Source organism: Phlebotomus papatasi, chromosome 2, assembly GCF_024763615.1.
Source record: "Phlebotomus papatasi isolate M1 chromosome 2, Ppap_2.1, whole genome shotgun sequence".
In the NCBI taxonomy this organism is placed as follows: Eukaryota; Metazoa; Arthropoda; class Insecta; order Diptera; family Psychodidae; genus Phlebotomus; species Phlebotomus papatasi.
The window spans coordinates 20,057,788-20,071,596 of NC_077223.1; the positions used below are offsets into that span (position 1 = coordinate 20,057,788).

Genomic DNA, 13,809 nt, shown 5'->3' on the forward strand with positions numbered 1-13,809 from the left:
AGTCACAAAAACCGATATTTCTGCGCTATTTGTAGTATGAATAAAAGTCCAGATAATTAGCATAGGGTGGAATCTACTCTTATGGATGTTATACACACTTATGGACAACGCAAAAATCTTATGTTACTATATTCAATAGATTCCGAAAAATCAAAAACGTTGTTAATTACATTATAAACTAATTATTTATAAATTTTCGAAAACTGTTTTACGTAAAAACTTAAGATTTTTGCACGGTGTCCATAAGTGTATAGTATAACATCCACAAGTGTAGACTCCACCCTACGCCTCTGTAATATTGCATGAGCGATTTGTTATCCAATAGTGGGAACACTTTCTGCAATATCCTCATGCAAATACCACTTCTGCCACTTCTCCTGTATTAGATATGTTGTAAAATGTAATGTATTTTGTACATGTATATCCTATCCATTTAAAGAAGAGTATAGAAAACCTCCATATAATTACTTTAATCCACAATTGATCCTACTCTAAACTTTACTCACATATCTTTTCAACAACACTTGTGTGTATCCTCATTAATGAGATGTAAAATAAATTTAATAGTTAAGGAAGAATGAAATTATTATGGTTGAAGTGCTCCATTCCATTCAAATTGCATATGCTTAAAATTGTTTAAATTATTAAACTCCGCGCCTCCATCGCATTAAAATCATTCATTATAAATTATTATTTAATTGAAACAAAATTCTATTATTCAGCATGAAGTAATGCACAATTATCTACTTGAGAAGAATTCAATTTAATACAAATAATAAACAGTTCTGTGATGTTTAAAACTCAAGAATGCAATTCCACCAGGCGCCTCCATCCGACGTGTAAGCTTTAAAATTAAAGTCTCATATTTCTCTCATTATTTCCGTGTACTTTATTTAATGACTAGTTGATATACTTTGGATATACTTCATTTTATTATGCAGTTAAATTTTAAGAAATTGTTGGTTTAATGGTCTTGAAAATCATACCAGAAGGATACTTGATATTATTTATTTACACGGACAAGACTACTTTGCAATATTCAACATGATTGTGATAAAATATACTCTCTTACAACATACATCTTTAGGTAATTCTACAACAAAAATGACTATTCAACATAAGAATACATAAACTTTCAAACTAGATTCTAATAAAACTACTATAATTAAGATAAATTGTTAATAACTTTATATTCAAAAGATTATGAAGTATTTGAAAAACTTATGAAATTCATCATAAATATAGAATAATTATGCAATTCATTCTGGCGTAGTATTAATTGTACTATATAGATCGATGCAGAGGAAGCACAGACCTCTTAGTTTTAATGGTTTTCCCGACTATATAACTTATATCAATACCACATAGTTGAAAAAGTTTGTTCACAATAGAAGGACTTTTGACTTTAAATACTCCACTTTATAATGTACACTTGACGTCTCCATCTCGTTAAAAAAAACATCAGTTAAAATTCTTCCAGCAATTAGGAAGTACTTTATTAAAGTACTGCTTCAATTGTAGCACTAAAATGTTGCATACGTAATTTTTTTCTCACTTTAATAAAGTATCATCATAAATTATTTTAAATTGTAAAGCTCTGTGCATGAAATAATGAAAATGATTCATCAACAGACATTTTGTATTTTTATTTCTCCTGATATAAAAAATAGATTTTATTATCATTTAGTTTAAAAATTTACAACCTCTCTTTTACTTTTTCAAAAAATACCTCATATATTTTAGAAAACTATAAAGATTTCTTGCACTTAACTTCATCTTTTGTAATTAATTTGGCTACGACTGCTGCGACCCTTTAGTCTTCAGTCTTTTAGCAAAACCTCAATAAAAACCACATTCCCTAAGCAAATAATAATAAAAAATGAATTATAAATATTTTAAAGTTTAGAAATATTTAAATATTCTTATTATCTCACTTACAATAAATCCTAACAAAATCTCATGTCCTCCGATCGAGCTCAAACTTCGTCGAAATGTATTTCGTCACTCTCGGATCACAGATATTTTGGTGTTTATCAGTTTTATACGTCAGATGGGATGGCGTATTTTCAAAAGATTTAAGTGCCTGCATGAGAATTTAAATACAAAATTCTCTTTATAAATCTTTGCAATAAAAGTCTTGATTCTATAAGACAGCTATTTCACTTCTTGGATCACTTTTTATTTTCTCAATAGCTATGCTCCGCTCGTATCGATCAGGCTCAAATTTTAGTATTTTATAGCTGCCTTAAATTACGTACCTCGGACACCCCAGACCCATACTCGAGTTTTGACCGGCCTATATCTCTGGTTCTAATCAACACTTTGCCCCAAATTTTTGTTTATGTTCGTCTCAATGAGCACTTTCAGATAACTGTACTAAAATACACCACTGGTAGGCCTGTGGTAGCATAAAATTTCAAATTAATTTTTCTCAAAAACGCCGTTGTACAACTTAATAAAATTCTTGAATGTTGCAATCTAAGCCATGAAGCTTTTAAAAAGTTGCGTAGATTTTCTGTAGTTACAATAAAACCGGAGATATGGGAGGTCAAACTTCACAAAATTCAAAACGCCTTATTTTCAGTTCTATTTGACCGAATTTGATCAGTGACGGTGCAAGTGAAAGCTCTCACAGAACCCTATAACTTTAAAAATATTTGAACTTCATAAGGCCAAAGTTATCGCTAGGTACACTACAGTCGAAAAACAATTCCCATAATGTATAACCTCAATTATTTCTATACATCCGCTTAACCGATTTTGATGATTATTTCGGCATAATTGTAAATGACATTTATATGTAAGGGAAACTAGGACGCCAGCAAACATTGGGTAGCACAGAACATTAATTTTTATTTCTAAGCCACTTGGATTATCTCGGCCATTTTTCCGTGGACAAGCATCTATATAAGGTGGAGTAACCACTTATCGCCACCTTTAGGAAAAAATGAAATTAATTGTATTATAACTTTTGACCCCTTATTATCACATAACTCAAATTTGACGCAAAGCTACTTAGATATATTGGCTCTAGATTCGTCAAAACAAAAGTCCTACAATTTAACACGGGAGTACCTAAAAAACTGGGGTGACATGTTGACTTATTTTCGATACTATCGACTGTCGATTCTGAAATATTCAAACGATAGCTTTACTTCCTGTGACTAATATAGATATATATCAACAGTCTTATTCTTTTAAAAATGTCGCAATGAATGGCCCAACAATCCGTAAAAATTCGACATCCACTTAATCTTACAGATATAGATTTATCGATACTATCGATTCGATAGTGTCGAAAAGTTATCATTCCACCCCTGATTTTTAATGCAAAAATAACCACTTCGTCGCCACTTTTTACCACTTTTCGCCAGTTCTGTAACCACTTCACGCCACCCACTTAAAAAGATTCAAACTAGATGATTTTGGGCAATATTATGCAAAAAAACACATTCAGCATGTCTTTTTCCTCATAATCACCCTATTATTACTCACATTAAATTATTTTTTTTAACTTTTATTTGAGAAATCAAATTATTAGACTATTGCAGAAAGTAAACAAAGTATATTTGACAACTGAGAATCTACAAGGGGGAAGTTAGCGTCTCCTATTGAAAAGCTATGGCGACGGGTGGTGAATAAATTTTAGAATATTACCACTTTCCGCCATGGCTCATTTTTACATAAAAATAATATAAAATGAAATATTAACTAACTAAATACAAATTTTATGTATTCGTCGAATGTAATTAAATGTTCAATAGACAAATTATTTACTGAAAAATCAAATTTTGTTCGATAAAAGTTTCATGGCACTTATTATATTTGGTAAGGAATATTGGATTCGATGCACTTACTTAAAATATTCCTCTAAAAATTGATCAAACATTTAAATTCAAAACAAAAAATTAGTGTTTTTCGACTCTATAAGTAACAGCAGTAGAGTTACAAATAATTTTGCGGCTAATTTATTTCACAAATAATGGAAAAATTGCAATTTTAATATAAGTGGCGAAAAGTGGGGCACTACTGGCGAGAAGTAGTGATTCCACCCTAGTATAGTACTTTGAAATTCTTATAGGTCATGTCCTCTGATGTCTAATATCAGATTAGAGAATCAAAGTGCTCGGTGCTACCCTGTGTTTGGTGGTGCCCTAGTTACCCTATCTATATTTCGTACATACATCATTTTCTGCTCATATTCAGCTATTCGTCCGATTTTGTCATTTGTGTAAATATTTTTTCCGTAATAACTTTGTGAAAATATACAGGTATCTGACCGCTTTCACTCGCCCACGTTAATTAAAAGAGAGTTTAAAAACACCACACCAAATTCAATAATTCTCTGAGATAATTGAAGTTCGTCACATGGACACACGGGGCTTTCTGTTAAAAAACAAATAATTTTTTATCCCGGCTTCAGAGCAACCGATAAGATCAAATTCTTCAGTTTATCTAAATCCCTAAGATTTTGAGTTAAACACAAATCGAATTTTCATGTAAACCGATTTATTTGCGTTAAGAATCTTACCTACAGTCCCTACAGTAAGCTGACCTAAGCTTATTACTAGTTTTCATATATGCACGAAACTGCCTTACTCATACCTATAAAAAAAAGTTGGCGTAAATTTGGTTTGAGTGAGAAAATGTCTTTGCTAATGGTTGAAGGAAAATGTTGTGAAACTTTTCTTATTATCAATGAAATATCCCTTCAAGCATCAGTGCTTTGATTTATACGACTGAGGAGATAGGGGAGGTATGGTCTCTGGATAATGGTAGTATTATTTCTCCTTCTGCCCATGGGAAAATTAGGAAAATATCAGGGTGAAAAAAAAACAACAAGAGAGTAAAACCTAATGGAGGGAATGGTCAAAACCTTTTTCACACACAACCATTCAATACAGATTTTGTCACAATGGAAGATAAAGGGAGTTAGAATTGTATTTTAGCCCTAAAGAGAATGACAAACATTTGGACATATAATTGTTTGTATATATACAACACATATCGTATTTTAGTATGGTCAAATTGCTCAAAGGGTTTGCACCTTGTTCGCAAAACAAATTCAAAATCTACTCTACCATTTTATGAATTCTACCGGAATTGTATTCAACAGAAAAGAAGTAGTAAACTACAAATTCACATCCTTATTATCTTTGGGCCAGAATACACATGAAAATGTGTAAAAGATTAAACACCATTGATTGTCACTGCCAGGATACATTGTTCGAAGGCAGAGGAATTAGGATATAAGTCGTGCGTTAGTAACAAGTTTCCTGGGTTATAAATCCTCTTAAGAGATGTGTGGCGGTTCGTGTTTGTCTTTCAGATGCAAGATAAACGTTGAAATATTAAATTTTCTCAAGTAAATAACTCAATCTGGAAGAAATCTCTCCTTTTCTTTAAGACACTGCATGATTTATGAAAATATAGAGCGAAATTCGTCTTTTTACAATTCACTTCTTTCTCCACACTTTCTTCATTTGAGATAAAATCTTGATGTCCGTAAATTCACAAGAAATCAGTTAAAAAACTTTGCTCAAATATTTTTTCGATAATATAAATATAACTTTGCAAACTTTGCAAACTAGTTTAATCCAGTCTTTCTGATTTCGAATCCACGGTATGGTAGGGTAAAATCGGATAATTCGAAATCATTTTTAATTTTGAATAAGATTTTCTCAATGTTTTATATGAGTAAAAAGGAAAAGAAGACCACGGGGAAGTATAAGCCTTATGCCCTAGATACACTTACGACTTAAGCCGAGAGGCGACTTAGTGGAAAATGTTGGAAATGCACTTTAACCATTATTTCTAATATAATTACGCTAAGCCGTCTCTCGACTAATCCTCATGTCTGTCAAGGCCCTTAGGGCCCAAATAGACTCAGGCTGATCCACTAGAACAGAGGTGTGCAAGAACCGTTTGAAACTGAACAAACGTCAAATGAAACTTGTACGTCAATGGTCAAAACGCAACGAGAACAAACTTATTTTGACGTTTATTCGGTTTTAAACGGTTCTTGCACACCCCTGCTCTAAAATATTCATCCTGTAAAATTAGGCAGTAGAGGATTAGGTTAAGGAAATTTATGCCAAGGACTTCTAGTCGATGATCGTAAGCCCTAAGTGTATATAACAGTTTGGGATTAATCTTCACTGTCAAATTTCACGGGCTAAATATTTTTGAGGATCAGCCTGAGTCTATTTGGGACTTTAGGCAGTCTTCAGACAAGATGTTTAGCCCAGTTCCCAAAGGTCTCAAAATCCTGAATAGAGAGCAATTTTATTGCTTTTTGAGAATCTATATCTATAGATCTATCTTTAATAGTTCAACCCTAAGTCAATTTTTTTCCTAAGTCTTAGATCTAAGTCTTAGATCTGAATCCCGTATTACACTCAAGAGTACTTCTTTGTGTTCTTTTTCTTTTGCTTATCTAAAACAGCGAGAAAATCTCAAAAATTCCGTGTAAAAATTATTTTGAATTACCTCATTTTACCCTAAGTTCTTTAACTTTTAAATTAAACTTAACTCTTTTCTTGTTGTTTTTTTGGCAAGGAACAAAGCAGTGAACGGTGAAGATTTACAATTTTTTAACATTTCGTCCATTGACTTCAATGCATTCCTTTAATCAATTTTTTAACGTCAAATACTTAAGTCTTAAGCCCTAAGCACATTTACGACTTAAGCCAAAAGACTGCTCAACTGCTCCATCAGTTTCTGACCAATCCGTCTCTCGGCTTAAGCCGACAAACGTCTTAGTAAGAAACTGATGAGAATTTAATCAAATCATTATATTTATTATAATTACGTATTACCTTAAGCCGTCTCTCGGCTTAAGTCGTAAGTGTATCTAGGATATTACATGGATTAAATTTGCTTTACAATAGAAGGTAAAACCACAAAAACAGTATCTACAAATTTTCAATTCTTGGACGGTTTTCTGGTAGTTTATGAGTCATGTTTATATCGGTAACACACACAACATCCACCCACACCATCCACATTACTGTGCAAAAAAATAATTTACGAAAGGTTGTATCGTTTGATTTTGAGCGTTCAGCAAAGCTGCAACGCTTTGCCTTCGTTTTTTGATCGTAAAGATTGTAAGTTCACTTTTTAAATTAACGTATAGTTTCCGGTGCCTTGGTACTCGAACTTGGCAAGACAAGATTTTCATAGACAAAATTTCCAAAAAACAGCAATTACCGAAAAACAAAAGTGTAAAAAACAAAATAGAAAAAACGAACATTCCCGATCCCACGCTTGGAATACGATCACTCGCATCTACGGTATAAGGTCTAAGCAGGGAATTCTTGTTAAAAGCTTGCATTCAATCAAGTCTTAATCAAGAGAAGTACTTTACTGATTTCTTAGGAATTTTACTTCTTAGGTTTCACGAGACTTTAAAAGTTATCTTTCTCAGATTTCTTAGAAAATTTATAAAGTCTCCCAAATTTCGCGAAACCTCTCAAGAGTTTCTCTTTGTCTGTTTTCTTTGAATTTCCCTGGTTTAGCAAAACCGTCTGAAGGCGTATCATGAACAAATATACTTCCATTACAAGATTTTCCCATTTTACAATTTGGGAACAGCAAATTATTTTTTGGACTGAACCATCATTCTCAAGATTAAACGCATGTTTAATTATTTAAAACTATTTATTGGTATTGGCACTTCAATTTATATAAATGAGGTATGCATTTAGGAAAAAAATTGGGGATTTCGTTAAATTGCAAATAGAAACTTATCTCAAAGGAGACGGTTTATTGACTTCTCTGGTCTGACTTGGGATGTGGATGGAATTTTTCATCCTTCGAAACACTATTCTGTGGTACGTGAAGTGTATTTCAAAAATGTCGATTGAATTGCATAGTGAGAAAAAAATTCCATTGGAGTGAAAATTCAATCGTACGCACTCTTGCGGGTGGTGCTAAAAAAAAGGACGTAAAAGGTATACGAAAACATCCAATCAATAAAATAAATATAGGGATTTCATAGAGGTGAAAAAGTTATGATATCATAAATTCTGAAGGTGTTCCTACAAGAGGTTTAAAGAAAAAAAAAGGAACTTGCTTGGAATCCACTTTCATTCACACCTTTCGAAAGCTGTCTGGGCAAAAGCCAAGAATTTTGTAGGCTCTCATGACTAATATTGTGCAATAAATCTCAAAAGTTATTTTTTAAAAGCATATCAAAATTCTAGCAAAAGCAACATAAAGTGAAAAGAAATGTTCCATTTTTTTTTCACTCGATATACTCCACCCGCAATTTTCCAACTTGCTTATTAAATTAGCAAGAAAAAAAACTCTCATCACATTTTGTGCATCAAATGAAATAATTATACGGATATACAAAAAAGTGTGGCAAAGCAGCCTTACTTTGCGAAATGCTCAAGCTCATAACATATTCATGCCAAACTCTTCTAAAATCTGATTTCGTAATAGTATTTAACAATAAGTTTGTTTAAAAAAATGCTTCGAATTTGAGGTACCATAGGATAAATATTTTTAGTCTGAAATAAATTATGCAAAAACAAGTTGTAATTTATACTAATTATATTATTCTTTGTCAATGCCTTACTTATTATTCCTTTGTCATTTTCTTCGTAGTAAATTATAAGTGACTCTTTTTAAAACCATAAAAACTAAAACTGAGGTTTGAGTCTCAGATAAAATTTTATGGAACATGGAGTTTAATGCTGCATATACGCTATTACACGTAAGGGAAAGTACTCTCCATTCGAACGTTCATGCCTTCGAATAATTTGAGTTTTCTTTAATTTTTCCTAAGAAAATTACACATTTCTATTAAATACTAGTTAGCTTATTATCAATTACTGAGAATTATGTGATAATAATGTGTTAAGACTCTTTGGCAAAATAAAAGAAAAGTCACATTATTCGAAGGCATGAACGTTCGAAGAAAGAGTACTTTTCCCTAATGAGCAAAATTGAATCAAGCAATAAATACTCAATGCAGAGCACTGAATGGATTAAGTAGTAGTGCACACGCTCAGATAAAAAATCAAATAGGGTGAAAGGGGGCAGCTTTGAAATTGGGATTTTTCTCTTATGTGGAACTGAGCCATATCATAATGTAATTTAGCTCTCGATCTGTTTGTGCACCTAAATTATATCACGATAAGGCTCAATTTTATTTAAGAACAGGTGAAAAATCCCAATTTCAAAGATGCCCCACTTTCCCCTATCGGCAGTTTATTATCGTACTATTTTAGAATAATTCCTGAATCATTACCGATTCAGTTGTTTCGTATCCAGTTTGAATAAGTTCAAATTTGTACGGAATAATTAGACTTTCCACAGGAAAACAAACTTAATGTAGGGTGGAGTCATCATTATAGACGTTATACACTTATGGAAAGCTTCCAAGAATCTTAAGTACTAACGTGAAATAGATTTCGAAAAATCATAAAATTGTTAATCACATCATAAACTAATAATTTTATGATTTTTCGGAATCTATTTTAGGTTAGGACTTAAGATTTTTGCAAGTTTTGTCTATAAAGTGTATAACGTCCATAACTGATGATTTTTATTGGCTGAAAAATTTGTATCTCAAACTTGACCGTGTTCCACAACTTTTGAAAATTCAGATATCCATATATAGCGAAGAGAAGGGGATCTTCCGAAGTCACTATCACTAACCGTTTGGTCTCTGGTTTCTGTAAAGAATGGAAACGGACAGTCAGGGTTAATGGTGCTATTCCAATGAAAAATGACAATTCTCCTGGACATTTTTTTTAATACGTGTATGTTTCTCATATGCACGGTAAAAACTTTTGGACACTGCCAAAATATTGGAACAAGTTTTCCTTGGAACAAATTTTTTTGGAATCGATTTTTTTACCTAGAGAAGATATTTGTTTGTTCCAAAAAGTTTTCTTTACAGTTTTGCTACGAAATATAGTTACAATTTTGTTAGAGTTTTCTTTTGGAACCGTTTTGATACGGTGGAATATCTACAAATTTTAGTCGATTTCGTTTTACACAAATTTGTTCCTGAAATTTGGAACAGAATTTATTGTACTCGGCTGTTTTGTTCCCACTGTCAGGATCAAATTGGTACATTTTCTTTATAACAATATTATTTCTACATCTGTAACATATTTGTTCCAAAAATTTTCGGTGTCCGTGGACGACGTAATTTTTGGAACGAAATTGTTACTCATATGGGGAATCTTTTTGTTCCCATTGTCGGGAACAACTTCGTGTAAGAGATTTCATCTTACAGTTAAGGCTTATACTTCAGTCGAGATGGATTTCAATGGCGAAAGTTCATAAGGAACATCAAATAAGAATCAACTTAAGAGTGTTTTATATAGACGCGTGCATGACGAAATCGTATGCGAGTGCTGGCAGCAAGAGGGGAAGGGAATATAGAATTAAAAAAGTGAAACCATGTAGCACGAAAATTGCCACAGACTTGGGCTTCTCCTCGATTCGTTAGTGACGGGTGACTGAGTGTATGAAAGGAGGAGGGATACGATTTTATACTAGACGAGCTATTTTTCGGAACAAATTCGTTACTAATATTGGGTATCTTTTTGTTTTTCCTAAAAGGTACAAATTTATTTCAAAAATTTTCGGTGTCCGTGGACGAGTTACGTTTTGGAACAAATTTGTTACTGATATTGATTATCTTTTTGAGTCTCGTAAAATGGACAAGATTGTGCCAAAAATTATGGTGTCCGTGGACAAGCTAATTTTTGAAACAAATATGTGCCGAAATTTTTTACCGTGTGCTTCTGAGTTATTGACATATTTTTGTGTTGGTCCTTGATACGACTAATTTTCCTCAGACCCTGTCGTATTCCGAAACCACCAAACAATCGTGACAAGAATCAACACAAAGAAAAGTCGATTATCTATACACTGAGAGAAATCCGAAAAAGTTCAAATAACATTTCGGAAATGTTAATTTTACCCTGAAGTATTAATCCGAAAACGGTGTTAATATTACCCTTTTTAGGTGTATTATGGGTTAAAGTTACCCTTCTTTCATGTTGATTTTACTCTTAAAAGGTGTTACCCTTCTTTCATGTTGATTTTACTCTTAAAAGGTGTAAAATTAACATTAAAAAATGTTGATATATTTTTACACCTAAAAAATGTTAAAGTTATGACGAAAAAAAGTTTATCGCAGCCTCTTTTTTTCTCAGTGTAGTAAGAATTTGAGAATAGAAATTTACTAAAAAATTGATCAGTGGAAAATTTTCTCCTATTCATTTTTCATTGGAATAGCACCTTGGTGGAGCTATTCCACTGAAAAATGAATATGTTTTTTTAGCACTTTACTGTTCTTAAGTGCTTCTGCATTATTAACTTTTCTTTGTGTTGGTTTCTGTCTCGACTGTTCTCACCGTGTTCTAAAACCACCAAACAGTCATTACAGGAACCAATACAAAGAAAAGTCGATTATGTAGAAGCACTTGAGAACAGTAAAGTATTAAAAAGCATTTTCAATTTTTTATTGGAATAGCATGAATAGCACCATGAATTAGGTTCCCCAAGGCTTTCAATTCCAATATTTTGCAAAAATATTAACCTTTGAGTGTTAAAGAGACGAAATATACATATAACTCAAAATCGGCAAATCATATTACTTTCTATTTATAAGTAGAGTTAGAGCAATAAGAAAGAAAAAAAAATAAAATTTCACTACGTATAATATTTAGAGAATAAATGTTGGCAGAAAAGAAATGTAGCTATTTCCTGAAAAGCTTTGAAGTTCACCTGACGTGTTTTCCAACTTTAGCATCTTTCTCCCCCTGGGCCGTGGAATTGTTGTTTTATCCACCGCTTTTTTTCCACACTCGCATTTTCATGCAACGGTGACGGGTTGACATTAAAAGAAAGTGCTTTCTTGAATTTTTGAGGAATAAAATAGAAAAATTCTATATACACATGTACCATACATACATAAAGTATACCGTGAGAGATATGTAAGGCTTTTGCTAACAAGCAGATACTATCTTCTTTTGCTTCACACTTTTCACTATAAGATTTTCCCCCGCGAGAAGAAACACAGGAATTTTTATTTAAAGAAATTTAGAACGTGGCTTTTTCGTAAAAATAAATTTTTAAATTTAATTGCAGTGCTGTTTGTCCTGTTAGCATATTTCAGTTTCTGGGACAAGCTTGTTGAGCTCCTGAAAATTTATTGCAACACAAGTCGAAATGTAGGATAGACTAAATTTTTCAATGTTTGCAAAAAATACTAAAAACCAGTGCTTTAAAAGCACAATTCAACAATAAAGTACAAATGGAAGTTTTACGTTTCTCCCCATGTAAATCCATTTATAACGTATTGGCGATTCAGTATTATATATAAAGTATAAATCAATCTCGTATCGTGTAAGTCTACCTAGTTGGAAGAAATTGATTTTTCATAACTTGTGCCAAAATTATCACAGAGAGGTCAAAAGTGGTCAAAAGATTTACGAGGCTCAATTTAACGCGATAAGTATAAATTATTACAATTAGGAATAGTTGTAGAAAAATTTTTAGATAGGGAAAATTTCATGAAATCAAAATTCACGTCTCTTTCTTTCTCCAACGTTTGCATATGTCTACCCCACTCTTTCATACTCTTCTTCTTCTTCTAAACATCACATCAAATTTAATTTAGTTCAATTTTGAGTACGTTGTTGTATTACTCATATTCGATTTGAAAGCCATTTCTGCTACAGTAGACTCTCCCAAATTCGGGCCTTTGGGACCTAAATGTCAGACGATTAGAGAGAAATTCGGGCATCAAATTGTTTGAAATGCAACGATTTTTTGTTTACCTTCATACTCATATTAAGCTTACATGCTCATATTAACTGAAAATTTCATGAAATCCCCTTAATAATGCAGAATAACATCACAGTCTACTGTATTATATTTATTTAGGGGAAAGTGCCCACGCAAATGCAAAATTTTTATGTGTTCTTAGTTCTAACGGTACTGACACATATGAAACTACAGGGTCTCTTATGTCGGTTTTACGAGCTTTATTACTTTTAGAGAAATTTCGGCCATTTCAATGTCTTCATTTATTTCTCAGTAAAGAACGAAATGGGTTCAGCAGAATCGGAGATACCGTGGCGGCCAAAATAATAGAATCAGGTCCGCAAAGACCACTATTTACCCTTTAGCATTTTTGTTTATTCCAATTCGTTGAAATAAGTTTGATGTAGAAACGTTCAAATAATTACCTTACGTCAAATGAGTATTGTTTTAGCCGCTAGAGGTCTCTATTTTTCACAGAATACATCAAGAGTGAAATTTGGTTTGAACAACACGATAGGACCACTTTCATTTAAATTAAAGAATGTGGTCTATAAATCGAATAAGTTTAATTAAAGTCATATTTAGAAATCATAAATAACAGTTCTTCAATTTTTTGGTCGAACTGAATTTCACTATTGACGTATTCTATGTAAAATAAGGACCTCTAGCGGCCAAAACAACCCTTATTCTACGATTCTAGTAATTTGAAGATTTCTATTACAGAATTGTATCAACAAATTGGGAAAAAAATACAAAAGTTTAAAAAAAATATAAACTTTGCAAAGTGATTCTATTATTTTGGCCGCCACTGTATATGCATCTAACGGCGTTATCACACTTGCATATTAAAATTTTAATGTGATTCACATTAATTGTCGCTTGTGAGCGTCCAAATATGTTATTTGTGTCTTTGAGTCACTTAATATTTGGGGTTTTTCTATTTATTGATAAAGAAGTGGACTTGGCCTGCAAAAATAAGTTTAAATTTACCTAAAGCATAAATATTTTTCACAT

General features: G+C 32.2%; 1 protein-coding gene across 2 annotated transcripts in view; it reads right to left on the reverse strand.

Moving 5' to 3' along the window:
* The window catches only part of LOC129803044 (KH domain-containing, RNA-binding, signal transduction-associated protein 2), a 183,576-nt gene that overhangs the window by 165,410 nt on the left and 4,357 nt on the right, over nucleotides 1-13,809 (reverse strand). The window lies entirely within an intron of this gene.